Source organism: Manis javanica, chromosome 7, assembly GCF_040802235.1.
Source record: "Manis javanica isolate MJ-LG chromosome 7, MJ_LKY, whole genome shotgun sequence".
Lineage (NCBI taxonomy): Eukaryota > Metazoa > Chordata > Mammalia > Pholidota > Manidae > Manis > Manis javanica.
In genome coordinates this window covers 82,725,258-82,739,353 of record NC_133162.1, presented here as the reverse complement: position 1 = coordinate 82,739,353, position 14,096 = coordinate 82,725,258, and positions in this window count along the sequence as shown.

Below are 14,096 nucleotides of genomic sequence, written 5' to 3'. Positions count from 1 at the left end.
AAAGGGTCTGTTTGTGTTTATACAGAGGATCAAAGCCTGATTTGGCTACCCAGAAAATGAACTAAGATACGATATGAAGAAGAACTGCCAACATCAGCACTCTCTGGAAGAATCATACCAGAAGATGATCATCAAAAAACCTCAACAAAGATCCAGGCGATGCTGTAGTTGTAGATGCATCCATCCCACCGGTTCCTGGACTTGCCATTGGAAAGAAGAAGGAGATATCTAAGCTGGCCTGTGCTTTCAGTAAAACAACAAATTTGACTGGATCTATACTGTTGGACCTCAACCAAGAATTAGGAGAAGTGCAAGTTGTAGCACTCCAAAATCTTACAACTACAGACTATCTACTGTTAAAAGAGCATATGGGATGTGAACAGTTCCCAGGAATGGGTTGTTTTAATTTGTCTGATTTCTCTCAGACTGTTCAAGTACAGTTGGACAATATCCATCATATCATACACAAATTTTCACAAATGCCTAGGGTGCCTAACTTGTTTTCTTGGCTTCACTGGAGATGGCTGGTAATTATAGATCTGCTTTGGTTATGTAACTGTATTCCTATTATGTTAATGTGTATGCACAATTTAATTAGTAGTTTAAAACCTATACATGCTTAAGTTACTCTACAAGAAGATATGTCAAAGAAATAATCAACCTTCCCATGTTATCTTCCGTCTGCTACCTCTATAGCTTTTTTTCTTTCTTCCTAATTACAACCCTTAAATAGAATTCGTGCCTCATATCGAATTTACCCATTATTATAATTCCTCCAAGTGGTAAAGATACCTCAAGACAAATGCTGGGCATAGAAGCCACAGGGCATGAATCTGCAAAGAAGTAAAAAGCTAACCTTTTCAAACAATATGGCTTCTCTCTCACTTACCAACTTTATATCTCCCTGTATGGCCCCAGAAGATGACTGGTTAGCCAGAGACGGGTTAGATTCCTCAAGGGAGGAACAACCTAAGACAGGCACACGCAGGGGACCCATCAGGTGAGAAATTGGGGATCAACAGTGGTGAGGCTTAGAAACTCACCCCCCCCCCCCTGTTTTGAGAGAAATCTTCTGCATCTGTGGATGTTTTAATGCCCTTGTCTAGCTTGGATTAACACATAGTCTATAGGCACACACCTGATCATCTACATTTGCTCTCTTACAACACTAAACTATGTTTTCTACCTTTATCTTGCATCTACCTACCACTTCAGCATTTTATTAAAAATAAAAATAATCATAATAATAAAGGGAGAAATGTGGGATCCACATATAAATCAAGTATAAAAATCAAATGAATATTCATATTTGACCTGATTGTTTATAGTTCATAATGCGTGATCAAAACCGAAAGTTTCTGTGATGACTGCCCTTGCACTGTTCACCATGTAAGAACTTATTCACTATGTAAGAATTTGTTCACCATGTAAGAACTTGTTCATTATGCTTCAGAAGATTGGAGACTGATGAGAATTAGGCTTGAGATGGATTAATGATTGTGCATTGAGCATTGACCCCCCTATACAGAATTTTATTGTTGTTAACAACCCTTTGATCAATAAATATGAGAGATGCCTTCTCAAAAAAAAAAAGGCATTTGACAAAATTCAGCATCCATTCTTGATAAAAACTCTCAACAAAATGCATATAGAGAGCAAGTACCTCAACATATTAAAGGCCATATATCACAAACCCACAGCCAACATCATACTTAACAGCAAGAAGCTGAAAGCTTTTTCTCCAAGATCAGGATAAGACACTGATGCCCACTCTCCCCACTTTTATTCAACATAGTACTGAAGGTCCTAGCTAAGGCAATCAGACAACACAAAAAAATAAAACTCATCAAGATCAGCAAGGTACAAGTTAAACTGTCACTGTTGGCAGATGACATGATATTGTATGTAAAAACCCTAAAGAATACACCCCAAAACTACTAGGACTAATAACTGAATTTAGCAAAGTTGCAGGATACAAAATTAGTACATAGAAATAAGTTGCATTCCTATATCCTAACAATGAACTATCAGAAAGAGATATCAAGAAAGCAACTGCATTTATAATTGCATCAAAAAGAATAAAATACCTAGGAATAAACCTAACCAAGGAGGTGAAAGACTTGTACCCTGAAAACTGCAAGATACTCATGAGAGAAATTAAAGACGACACCAATAAGTGTAAATACATCCTGTGCTCATGGATAAGAAGAATTAATATTTTCAAAATGGCTGTCCTGCCTAAAGCAATCTACAGATTCAATGCAATCCCTATCAACGTACCAACAGCATTTTTCAAAGAGGTAGAACAAATAGTTCTAAAATTCATATGGACCCACAAAAGGCCCCAGATAGTCAAAGTAATCCTGTGGAGGAAGAACAAAGCTGAGGGGATTATGCTCCCAATTTCAAGCTCTACTGTAATGGTACTGGCACAAGAGATGCATAGATCCATGGAACAGAATAGAGAGCCCAGATATACACCCACACATACATGGCCAATTAGTGTACCATAAAGTAGCCACAAACATACAATGGGGAAATCACAGCCTCTTCAACAACTGGTGTTGGCAAGACTGGACAGCTACATGTAAGAGCATGAAACTTGATTATTATCTAACTCCATATATGAGAGTAAACTCAAAATGGGTCAAAGATGTGAATGTCAGTCATGAAATCATAAAGCTCTTAAAGAAAACATAGGCAAGAATCTCTTGAATATAAACATGAGCAACTTTTTTTCTGAACACATCTCCTTGGGTGAGGGAACAAATGGGACTACATCAAACTAGAAAGCTTCTCTACAGCAAAGGACACCATCGGCAGAAAAAAATGGCATCCTATCATATGGTAGAATATATTCATAAATGAGTTATCCTATAGGGGTTAATATCCAAAATATATGAAGAGCTCACACTCCTCAACTCCCCAAAAACAAATAACCTGATTAAAAAATGGGCAGAGGATATGAACAGACACTTCTTCAAAAAAGAAATTCAGATGGCCAACAGGCACATGAAAAGATGCTCTACATCGCTAATTATCAGGGAAATGCAATAAACTACAATGATATATCACCTCACACCAGTTAGGATAGCCAACCTCAAAAAGACAAGGAAAAACAAATGTTGGCAAGGATGTGGAGAAAGGAGAACTCTAGTACACTGTTGGTGGGAATGTAAATTAGTTCAACCATTGTGGAAAGCAATAAGGAAGTTCCTCAAAAAACTAAAAATTGAAATACCATTTGACCCAGGAATTCTGTTCCTAGGAATTTACCCAAAGAAAACAAGATCCTAGATTCAAAAAAGACATGCACCCCTATGTTTATCGCAACACTGTTTACAGTATCCAATACATGGAAGCAACCTGTGTCCATCAGTAGATCGATGGATAAAGAAGATGTGTTACATATACACAGTGGAATATTATTCAGCCATAAAAAGAAAACAAATCCTCCCATTTGCAACAACATGGATGGAGCTGGAGGACATTATGCTCAGTGAAATAAGCCAGGCAGAGAAAGACAAATGCCAAATGATTTCCCTCATTTGTGGAGTATAAGAATGAAGCAAAACTGAAGGAAAAAAATGGCAGCAGACTCAGAGACTCCAAGAATGAACTAGTGGTTACCAAAGGGGAGGGGTGTGGGAGGGCATGTGGGGCGAGGCAGAAGGGGATTGAGGGGTATTATATTTAATACACATGGTGTGGGAGATCACGGGGAGAACAGTGTAGCACAGAGAAGGGACATGGTGGATCTTTGGCATCTTGCTACATTGATGCACAAAGACTGCATTGGGGTATAGGTGGGGACTTAATAATATGGGTAAATGTAGTAACCACATTGTTTTTTCATGTGAAACCTTCATAAGAGTGTATATCAATCATAACTTAATAAAAAAAAAGTTAAGCCTTAAAGGCCACAACACTAGTCAATTAGGACCTTATGCCTCTGAAATACTAGCAGCCAAACCAGCCCTAGTTTGCCTACCCAGATTTTTATAGGAATGACAACTATGTTTGCATTTTATATAAGCCACTATTATTAGAAGTTTTCAGTTACTTCTAGCCAATATGCAGGGCCAAAATATACAGAGCCAAGAAGTAAACTTTTAAATAATATACAGAACCAAAAATTAAACTAGGATTTTTATCTTTGAAAGAGGAACCAAAGGTAATATTTGTGTTAGTACATACTTCAGAATGTTGTAGGAATCTAATTGTGAACACTTTTCTAGAACTTCTCATTGTCCAGATTCTGTGTGAAAAAGATATAGGATAAATTAATTCAGTCTTATATCCTTATAAATGAATTGTAACTATTAATTCTAGTATAAAATTTGAATGGCACATCTTCCACTGATTAACAATAATACATTGGTTATAAGAACAAAAATTAATTTGTAGACATTCAATTTTCTGCATAACTTAGATATAATGACACTGACTATAAAAAATTATCTTGTCTGTTGCTCTCAGATTCTAACAAGTATTATGTGCTAAAAACAAAACAAAGCAGAGACAAAATGTGCAAAACTTGCAGAACTAGAAAGTTCAGAAGTGTAGATTTTTGAAAAATGTTAGCACATAAGGGAAATCAAGCCTCATTAACTCTAATTAGGTTTTGTACACACATACCTAAATTTCAGCTGGCTTCCTAGGTGGCTGATTCTGTAGAGTTAATGCCTGCTCATTTCCTAACCAAACAGACTAAATTTTGAGTAATCTAATATACTCTACTGTATTGAAATCTCTCAACTGGGTACTTTGTGTTCTAGAAAGTTTATCTTCATAAGATATGCATGCTTCACAAAGGCAGAAATCAGAGAGATTGTATTATCAAATATTTGTTCTACATTTCACCTCTCACATAGTCCAACAAATCATGCATGATTAATTTCAGTGGTACAAAAGAAAAAGGAATGATTAATTTGAATTATTTAAAATAACCAAATCACCATTACCAAATGTGTGAGATTTTTTGTAAACCTTATTGCCTATTCCATTCTGATTTACAGTTGAATTACTCATCAGTCTTCCCCATGGTATAAACTCCTTGAGGATAAGAGGATGTCTATCTCATTTATTTTATTCCTTCAATAGCTCAACCACTGTTTTACACAATAAACGCCACTTTGAACCAACTTTTTTCTAAGGCAGGAGTGCAACCAAAAACCAAGAAATAAAACCCAACACCTCTGACTGAATGACTTGCAAATCTTCTAAGTAGAGTTTATTACTGAGCCCGACCAGTGTTGATCACTCTTGTCTCCTTTTCAGTAAAGGTAGCAAAACATGCAGCTCATGGGGACTGAGGTTGAGCAGCAGCTGTTATGGGTGTGAGGACACTGACATTTACGGAGTCCCTCAGGAACCATGATTGTCTGAATCATGCCAGGAGGTCCACATTAGAATATCACCCCTTTAGTTTATGCTGAAAGACCCCAGCAGAGCAATGCAGAACTGCTCACTAAGGACTAACTCCAGTTGAAGTTTATACCGGTTTTGATACATTCTACCCTTCTAAATGGATATTAGTTGGTTAGAAGACAAGGAAACAAAAAACTGTTTAAAAAAATTTATAATGAGCAAACTTGCTATGTTTCTGAGTTCATATGGTAGAAAATATCACATAGGATTTATGTCTACAATTCTTGTTGAAGAGAGCAGAAGGCTGAGCCTAATAGATCATAATCTAATCCTAATTTGGGGAATCATTTGATTCAGGTGATCATCCCTAGACCAGTCATTTGTGCTCACGTAGTGGGTTCATGATTTACAGTATGGCTACTTCAACTGAAACATTAAGAAGTGGACAGAAGGCAAAATCTGAAGGTACATAGACAAGGGCAAAGGGATCTGTAGACAGTAAGGCGGATGACCAACAGGGTGGAACTTGGGTGTTCATACCAGTCTTCCACCCTGAAACATGAAATACTCTTATTTAGAATAGGAAGAATTAAGCAGCAACACATCAGCCCTATTCATCAAGGAAAAAACAGAGTGATCCAGGATTACAATTTTGTAGAAGACCAATCTGAGAGAAAAATAAGGAAATCCAAGACAGCTTCTGGGGTAATGAGAGAAGGTGTTGATTCTAGAGTCAAGGTAATCCTTTAATTAAAAATGGCCTATTTTATTCTGAATTTGTAAAACAAATGAACAGGTGTTGAAATGTCAGTAACCTTCTTTTAGTACATCCTCATTACTTTGTTTCTTTCTGACCCTTAACAGCTAAATTTGAAGTATTACCAAGACGTGTCTTTTTCATCAAAGGATTGGTTTTCAATTCTGGTTGATAATGCCAGCTCCCAACACAGACTATTATTTTTTCAATTAATTCCTTCTGTAATACACCTCATCATGGTTTTCATCTAATGTACAAATCCAATTTTCTTTTAAGCAACACCAGAATTATCTAAAGCAACACAAACATTTTCAAGTGAAAAAAAATCACATCAGAAAGATGATATTTTCAGAAAGTCATATTTTGTTCAGATTTGAATTGAAATGAGAATTCTTTTTGGAACATAAGCTAGGACTTGAACTATTTTTTCCCTAACATTAAAAGATATTTGAAATAGATTCTGTAGGGAGGAAAATTGTTTTGATTTTAACAACTAGTACTTTTAAAAGAAGGAGGCATGAAATAAGAATGTGTTGTTTTGAAGTAATGATTCTATTTAAAAATAGTTCTTTTAGTCACTATGTTTTCAACTTTAAATATCTTATATGGAATAGATAAAGCCTGACTGTTGTCTCATGTTAATAGCATGATTTTCTTTCATTACTGCATTGGAGAGATCCAGATATTTGTCATTAGCAAATACTTCAACTTGTAGTTTATATCTAACCTGAATTTTCTGGCTTTGTTTCCTTCTCCTTGTTTCATGGCATTGCATTTCTAGACAATTCTTTGCTACAGAACAGCAGGAGTCAGAGTAATCTGGGACACTTGTTGTGTGAACAGATTCCTGGGCCCTATCTCAGGTACCCATACTACAATGTTTAAATTCCTGAGGCTGAACTCAGAAGTGAATTTTAACAAACTTGCCAGATGATTTTCTGAAGAGTGAATTTTGAGAAACTCTGACCTTACAAGTAGAATTTGGATACTGAAATTCATGAACTTGAAACATCTATGTAAACAGGTTCAGTTTAATCAAATTCCTATGTTATATTTTATTAATAAATGGCATTCATCTAGTTTAATTCCGTTTCCCACTTATAAAAGGACTAGGTACCTCGGCCCTCAGAGTGATATTAATCTGCCTGTAAGAAATTCATGCATTGGGCATTTTTTTTTGAGAAGTGAGTTGATTGTGCAAGTAAGTCTTTATTGGGGAGGTACCCTCAAACTATTACTCAAGTAATAGTTTAATACAGTAATAATAATACAGTAGTAATAGTAATAATACAGATGTAATGCAGTATTTTCGTAAAAAACAAGGATGTGAAACCAAGGATGTGAAATATTTCACATCCTGTGGTGCTGTCCCTGGTCAAAACAGAGATACCTAGAAAATTAAAAATAACAATTAGAAAGCCAACAGCATCCCCCAATAACCTGAAATGCTTCAAAGAATGAAGTTGGATCCAGCTCCTTTTTCATTCCAGTGTTTGACTCACCTTTCTGAATGTTTTCCATCTGCTTATGCCTGAAATCCTCTCAACCATGAAGGTCAACTCTTCCATTTGTAGGTGCTTCAAATCATTACAAAGCTATTCCTTATGCTGAATCCCAGTCTTCCTTCCTTTTCCTCCCACCTACCAGATCAGGTTTCAAACTCCAGAAGACCACAAAACAAATTTAGTGCTTAGTTGATATAACGGATTTTTAAATGTTTCGTTAGAAATATGTCCCTCCTGAATTCTGTTTCTCCAAAGATTCACAAATATCTTTCTCAACTGTTCAGATTCTAACTTTAAGATATTTCATGTATTTGGTCACTTAGCCAAACTTCTGTTTTTCAGTACTCCTCTTTGATGCATTTTTTCACTAAAATATTTCCCTTATCAGATAAAGAAAATTGTGTTTACAGTATCATTTAATCTGGAATGAATACTTCAGTTGAGACAATTCACACAGATTTTTTTTATTAATTTTTTTTGGTAATTGTTCTTTTTAATTTTCCTTGCAGCCATATCACATTAATTAAGTCCTTTTGGTTTTGAGGCAAGAAGAACTCTGAATCATTTTGCTATTAAGCACTGGTTGCATACTGTTTATTTGCATAACTGGTGTTACAGATCTCATTGGAACAGTTAAATGCATGTTATTGATTTGGCCACATGTTCATTGCCAAATTTCACTCATTCTGTGGATATTTATTAACAGTACTTTATTCCTATCACTGAGGAAAGTAAGTTATATGAGAAACAATTCTAGACTGGTAAGGATGTACATTAAAATGAAGGGATACAATTCCATGTCACCTAAAAACATGACAAAGAAGAAACAATGTGATAAATACTGTACTACCCTTGTAAGTAGATGACCTTGAGAAAATGACGGAAGGAGCAAATGATGGTTTTGGGAGTAGGGGGAAGCATTTTTAAAGAGACTTCAAATTTGAAAAGACAATGTATAAGCAGTTAGAAGTTTATTTAGTCGATACAATTTCATTTATTGGTTTTGTTTTGTCTTTTTAGTTAACTTTCCAAGCTCAATTGACCCATGACTACCAAGGACAAATTTTTAGCCTAACAAAATCGGTTTAATTGGTCCACTGCAAGCACACGAGAGGAACCAAGGGACATCTCAGTGAGCAAAGTAACAGACAGAGGTTTAGTAGGTTTGGGGAAGTGATGACATTTGAATAAAGCAGTGATTTTGGTTCTGTTTTTTAAGGAAAACATCAGTTTGATAGGTTCCAAATAAAGTTAGAACTTTGTAATGTAGTGATTACCAGATCAGGACAGCAAAGTGAACTCAGGTTCCTATTTCTTTGGAAACTGCTGAGTTAAGGCAGATGTTGGATGTTGTGGGATGAAACCCATCATTTACAGCTCTGTATCCAGGTTGGAGATGGAGCAACTTGCCTGTGTTAAAATGACTTATATCCTCTAATCATAATGGTCATCAGAGAATAAAGCTGTTCCATGAGTAAGAAAGCCATAATCACTCAAAGAAGAGGTTATCATGACACTTTATAATGGTAATGTATTTGGAACAAAATTGTTTCCTGTCAACTTTACTGCTGGCTTTCTCTTTTTCTGGTATTGCAGCCTGGTGAATGGGTGGGTGATATTTACTTTCTCAGTATGAGCTAATTTTTACTCTTACATAAATTATTCTCAATCTCTCCTATCCTCTGACAACCCTAAATACCATGCCATTTCAGATCTCCTTGACTTTACATGATTTTTCTTTATTTGCTTTGTGAACTACAACTTGTTTTCCTGGTTTTGCTTAAGGACATTCCCTTCAGTGAACCCTTTCTGGACTCTCCCTCCTCACCCAACATCTATCTAATTTGATGGCAACTTCCTTGGCATTCTGAATGTGCAATTTGTGCTATCTATTTCTCTACTCTTCATCTCTGTCTGCCTTGCTTTGTTTTATAAAACAAGTTCAGTGATGGTTAATATGAAACTTAGGTCCCAGTTTTGGACAAGACTAAACTGACATCTATAAGGAAAATGGAAGTTCTATGGCCAGGATCCTCACCTGATCCTAACCTACTTGCCCATTGTGTATGTGGAATGATGCAACATTTAGCCTACTGCTTGTATACTTGTTGGCAATAAGCCATTATTGCCAGTGCTGCTATATAAAGAGCTATGCCCAGTGCCAGAAGGGAAGCAGGAGAGCAACAGAGTAGGAGAGCAGAGGCTGGGAGCATTTTTTAAAATGATTGTAGAATTCACAGGGAAATCACCATGTAGCACAGTCACCTTTATTGAAAGTTTCTAATCACAAATTCAATTTGCTTAAGAGATATAATCTATTGAAATTTTCTATAATTTCCTTGTCAGTTAGACAAATTTGTACAAGGTGCCTTTCAAAGTTATTTTCTTTGCTATAATGTCAAATTTGTACACATAAAATTGTTTGTAATGTTCCCTTGATCTTACTTCAATTGCTGTAGTATTTGTGTTGATATCCTGTGTCCTCTTTCACTCATAATAAAGAAAAATTTAACTTTTCCTGGTATCAGTTTGTCTAAAGGTCTTTAAATTTATTTCCTTTTCAAATATTTTTTTTCTTTTCCTATGTTTATTTCCACAATTCAATCATAATTTGTTTGGAGTTGATCTTTTATTTATCCTGGTTTGGAGTATATAGAGTTGCTTTGGGTTGATGGTTTTCAACAAAAAGAAAAAAAATATTTAAAATGTTTATTTCTTCAAAATGTTTTTGCCTCTTACTCTTCTACTTCAGGGATGAGAATTATACACATTAGAACATTTAATAATAACTCTCAGGCCACTATAATCAAGGGATTTAAAAAATACTATTGGTCTCTTTGCTTTAACTCAAATATATTTTATTGACATATCTTTGATGTCACTGTTCTTTCCTTCTGCACTGTCCATTTTTCTGTGTAGTTCATCCAAGAAAAGTTTGATTCCCATTGTTGAATTTTTGTTTTGAATTTTATTTTTGTGTGTATTATCATTTTTTTCTGAAATGTGTCTATTGATGCATTACTGCCATATTTCTCATAAATTCTTTTATTTATGTATAATAGTTGTTTTAAAGTCTTTGTTTTCTGACCCCAGTAACTAAGTCACCTGTTGGGATACTTCTACTGACTATGTAGTCTCTTATTACAAGTCACCATTTCCTGTATCTATGCTTATCTTATATTTTTATTGTGTTCCAGGTAACATATATGAAACAATAGAAACACACACACATACCATATATATAGACATACATATATTTGTGTTGTTTTGCTTATTTTCTAGAATACCTCCTCTCTTAATTTTGTTTTTGTCTCACAATAAGAATGAGAGAGGTCAGTCATGTAGATACTTCTTAGAGTTGCACTGGTTTGGGGAACAACTATCATTTTTCTTCCAGTTTTACTGAGAAATAATTGATATGTAACACTATATTAATTAAAGGTGTACAACAAAATTATTTGATATACATACAGATTGTGAAATGATCACCAGAGTAAGTTTAGTTAACATACATCACTTCATGCAGTCAGAAATTTTTTCTTATGATGAGAACTTTTAAGATCTTCTCTCAGCAACTTTCACAATACAGTATTGTTAATTATAGTTACCATGCTGTACATCCCCACAACTTATTTATATGGTAAATGGGTGTTTGTACCTTATGACCACTTTCATCCATTACCCCAAAATATGGCCTCTGGCAGTCTTTGCTGTTTTCTGTTTCTATGTGTTCAGTTTTTTTATATTTCATTTATAGGCAAGATCATACAGCATTTGTCTTTCTTTGTCTGATTTAGCTCACCTAGCGTAATGTCCTTAAGGTCCATCTATGCTGTCACAAAAGCAGTATTTCCTTCTTTTTAAAGGCTGAATAATACTCCAGAGCCCAATGTCAAGGAGCTTATTCCCTATGTTTCCTTTCTAGGAGTTTTACAGTTTCAGGTCTTACATTCAAGAATTTAATCCATTTTTAGTTAATTTATTTGGACTGAATTTAAGTGCAATTATCCAAACTCTCAACACTCACCACATTTAGGTCTTGCCAGTACATGAGTTACAAGAGTGTCAGGTTGCTGTTTTAGATACTTTGGTTCACCTTTTGGAATCAATCCATGCTGGGACACATGCACTTTGAAAATGTGCAAAGCTTTGCTTCTTCTGTCTGATTTTCAGTCCCTTCACCTCTTCCTCTTTTTAAATAAAACTCAGGGAGAATTATTAGACTGATCAGACTATTTCTTGTATTTAGGGCTTCTACAAGTCCAATCTTCCTGTTTAGTCCACAGCAATTTGTGAGCTGATTTCTCTTTATTCCTGCATATTCTCTCTGTGGTCAACTCACACCCCTGTCTGCCCATACTTTGCCTAGGCATGCCATCATTGTTTTACGCTTTTCTATGACAGACTTTTAATTTAGTTCCTTGGGGCTCCCTTGTGTCCTCTATCCTTTGATAGCCTGATATAAAAATGTATGATTTGGGGAAGTATTTTTCTCATTTTAACCATGCAAGCAAAGTTATTTCTTAACACTGTGTGTTCTAACAGGAAGTGGAAGTTTTCTCACAAAGTCTTTAGTATTATCATCCATTAATCACTGTGATTACAATAGCAATAACATTTTGTATTTCATTTAAAATTTATAAGTTAATGCAAAATGTAACTGTTGATTCTAGGAAATTACAAGTAAATATGTTTGGCTTAAAACATTCTTTCATTAGTCCATGATTCAATCTCTTTTAATTTTATTCATTTAACAAATATTAAGTTTCCACTAAAAGCAAAACATTAAGATAGATGTTGGAGGAATAAGAACAAACAATATAGTGAAGCCAGGTTTTTCAGTAAATACCAAGGAAATATTTCAGAAAAATAACTGTAAAAGCAATCACATTAAAAACTAGAACTTGTTTTCAACTGGTTGTCAGAACTGAGAAGGAATTTCCATTAAACACCCATAGAACTTATATGTTAACCTATAGATCTGATGCAAGGATCACAGTTACAGTTGATGCTGACAGTTCACTGCCATTTGACACAGAGCATACTGACAGATGTGACAGTCTTTGGAAAAATTTCTCTCTTGCACTGTGACTTTTCTCAGATCGCCTATACAGCATTGTGCCAACGGGAAAAGAATACAGCTGTCTTTCACTATGCCACATTCGTTTTATGAGATATGGTCAGAATATAATCACTTTCTGCATACTGTTTCAAATGTATTGAAATTCAAGGTAGGTAAAGATCAATAGAAGAAGAAGTGGTGTGCAATGTCTGTGTATTTTTTAATTGCAACCATAAATTACTGTAGTAAAGCTATAAACGGGAAGCACACCAGTTAAAATCTTGTAGGAAACATTGGATTTTTAGGTGCTCCATTGGTTATGAGGGTCAGCTTTTATGAACTAGTATTAGAAGTGCTTTGCATCTTAAAATGAGAGAGTAGCCTTTGATGGATTTTTATACATCTGTGGAAAATGTGGGAAAAATAGTTTGTTTTATAACTGTAGATATATGAGTATGACTGTGTAGGAAACCAAGAGTAGACTTTCCACAGATCCAGTTTCGAAGTATATAGTCATGTTTTTGCCTTTGATCATGATATAAAGCTATAGATGTATTAAAAAGGCATTGAGCATTGCTGGTCTTGTTCATTTTTAAGTTCATAAGGAGATTCTAAGGGCTTGGATATAAAGGGATGTGAGACAAAAGCTAATCTTTTCAAACTCTTCAAAATCTGTATACCAGGAATAGTAATCAGAGTTGATAATCCAGTGTTAGCAATCATCAGATCTACAGATATGTCTCTTCATGCTTAAAAGAGAAAATAAAAATAAGCCTTGTCTTAGAAACAATAATAAATACTAGAAATACCCAGAAGAAGGAACAATATCCTAATGACAGAGTGACAATATAATGTATTAGTTTGCAAGGGCTGCCATACCAGATATTATTTTAGATAGAGATATACAAATGTATTCAGTTATTTTTTTGTTAGTTTATATCACATTTTGTTTGCTGTTCCAAATGATTGCATTATCTTCTAGATAGATCTTAAACTTTTAGATACATCTTAAAACTTTTAGATACATCTTAAAATTAATCTGACATTTGTAGAATCTGTTGGATCCTAGCGATACCTGAGTTCTATACAAATTTTTAAAAATTAAATAGGTACTGTTTTAAATTAAAATGTTATCCTACCTATCTATACATTACCATGTTGTAACATGATCAAAATGTGAAATATTTTATATCAGTGGGGGAATAATGGACTTTGGGAGGCTGTTCAGAAACTGAGAGGGTGAGGTTGTCATCTTAGAATATCAAAGTATAATTTATTAATATTATGGAAACCTGATATATAATATTGTAATATTTCAATGGTTCAGGACATGTACTCATAGGGTTTAACATTTTCAAACATTTTCCCTCCATGCTGGACATTATCTCCTGAAGGTACTAAA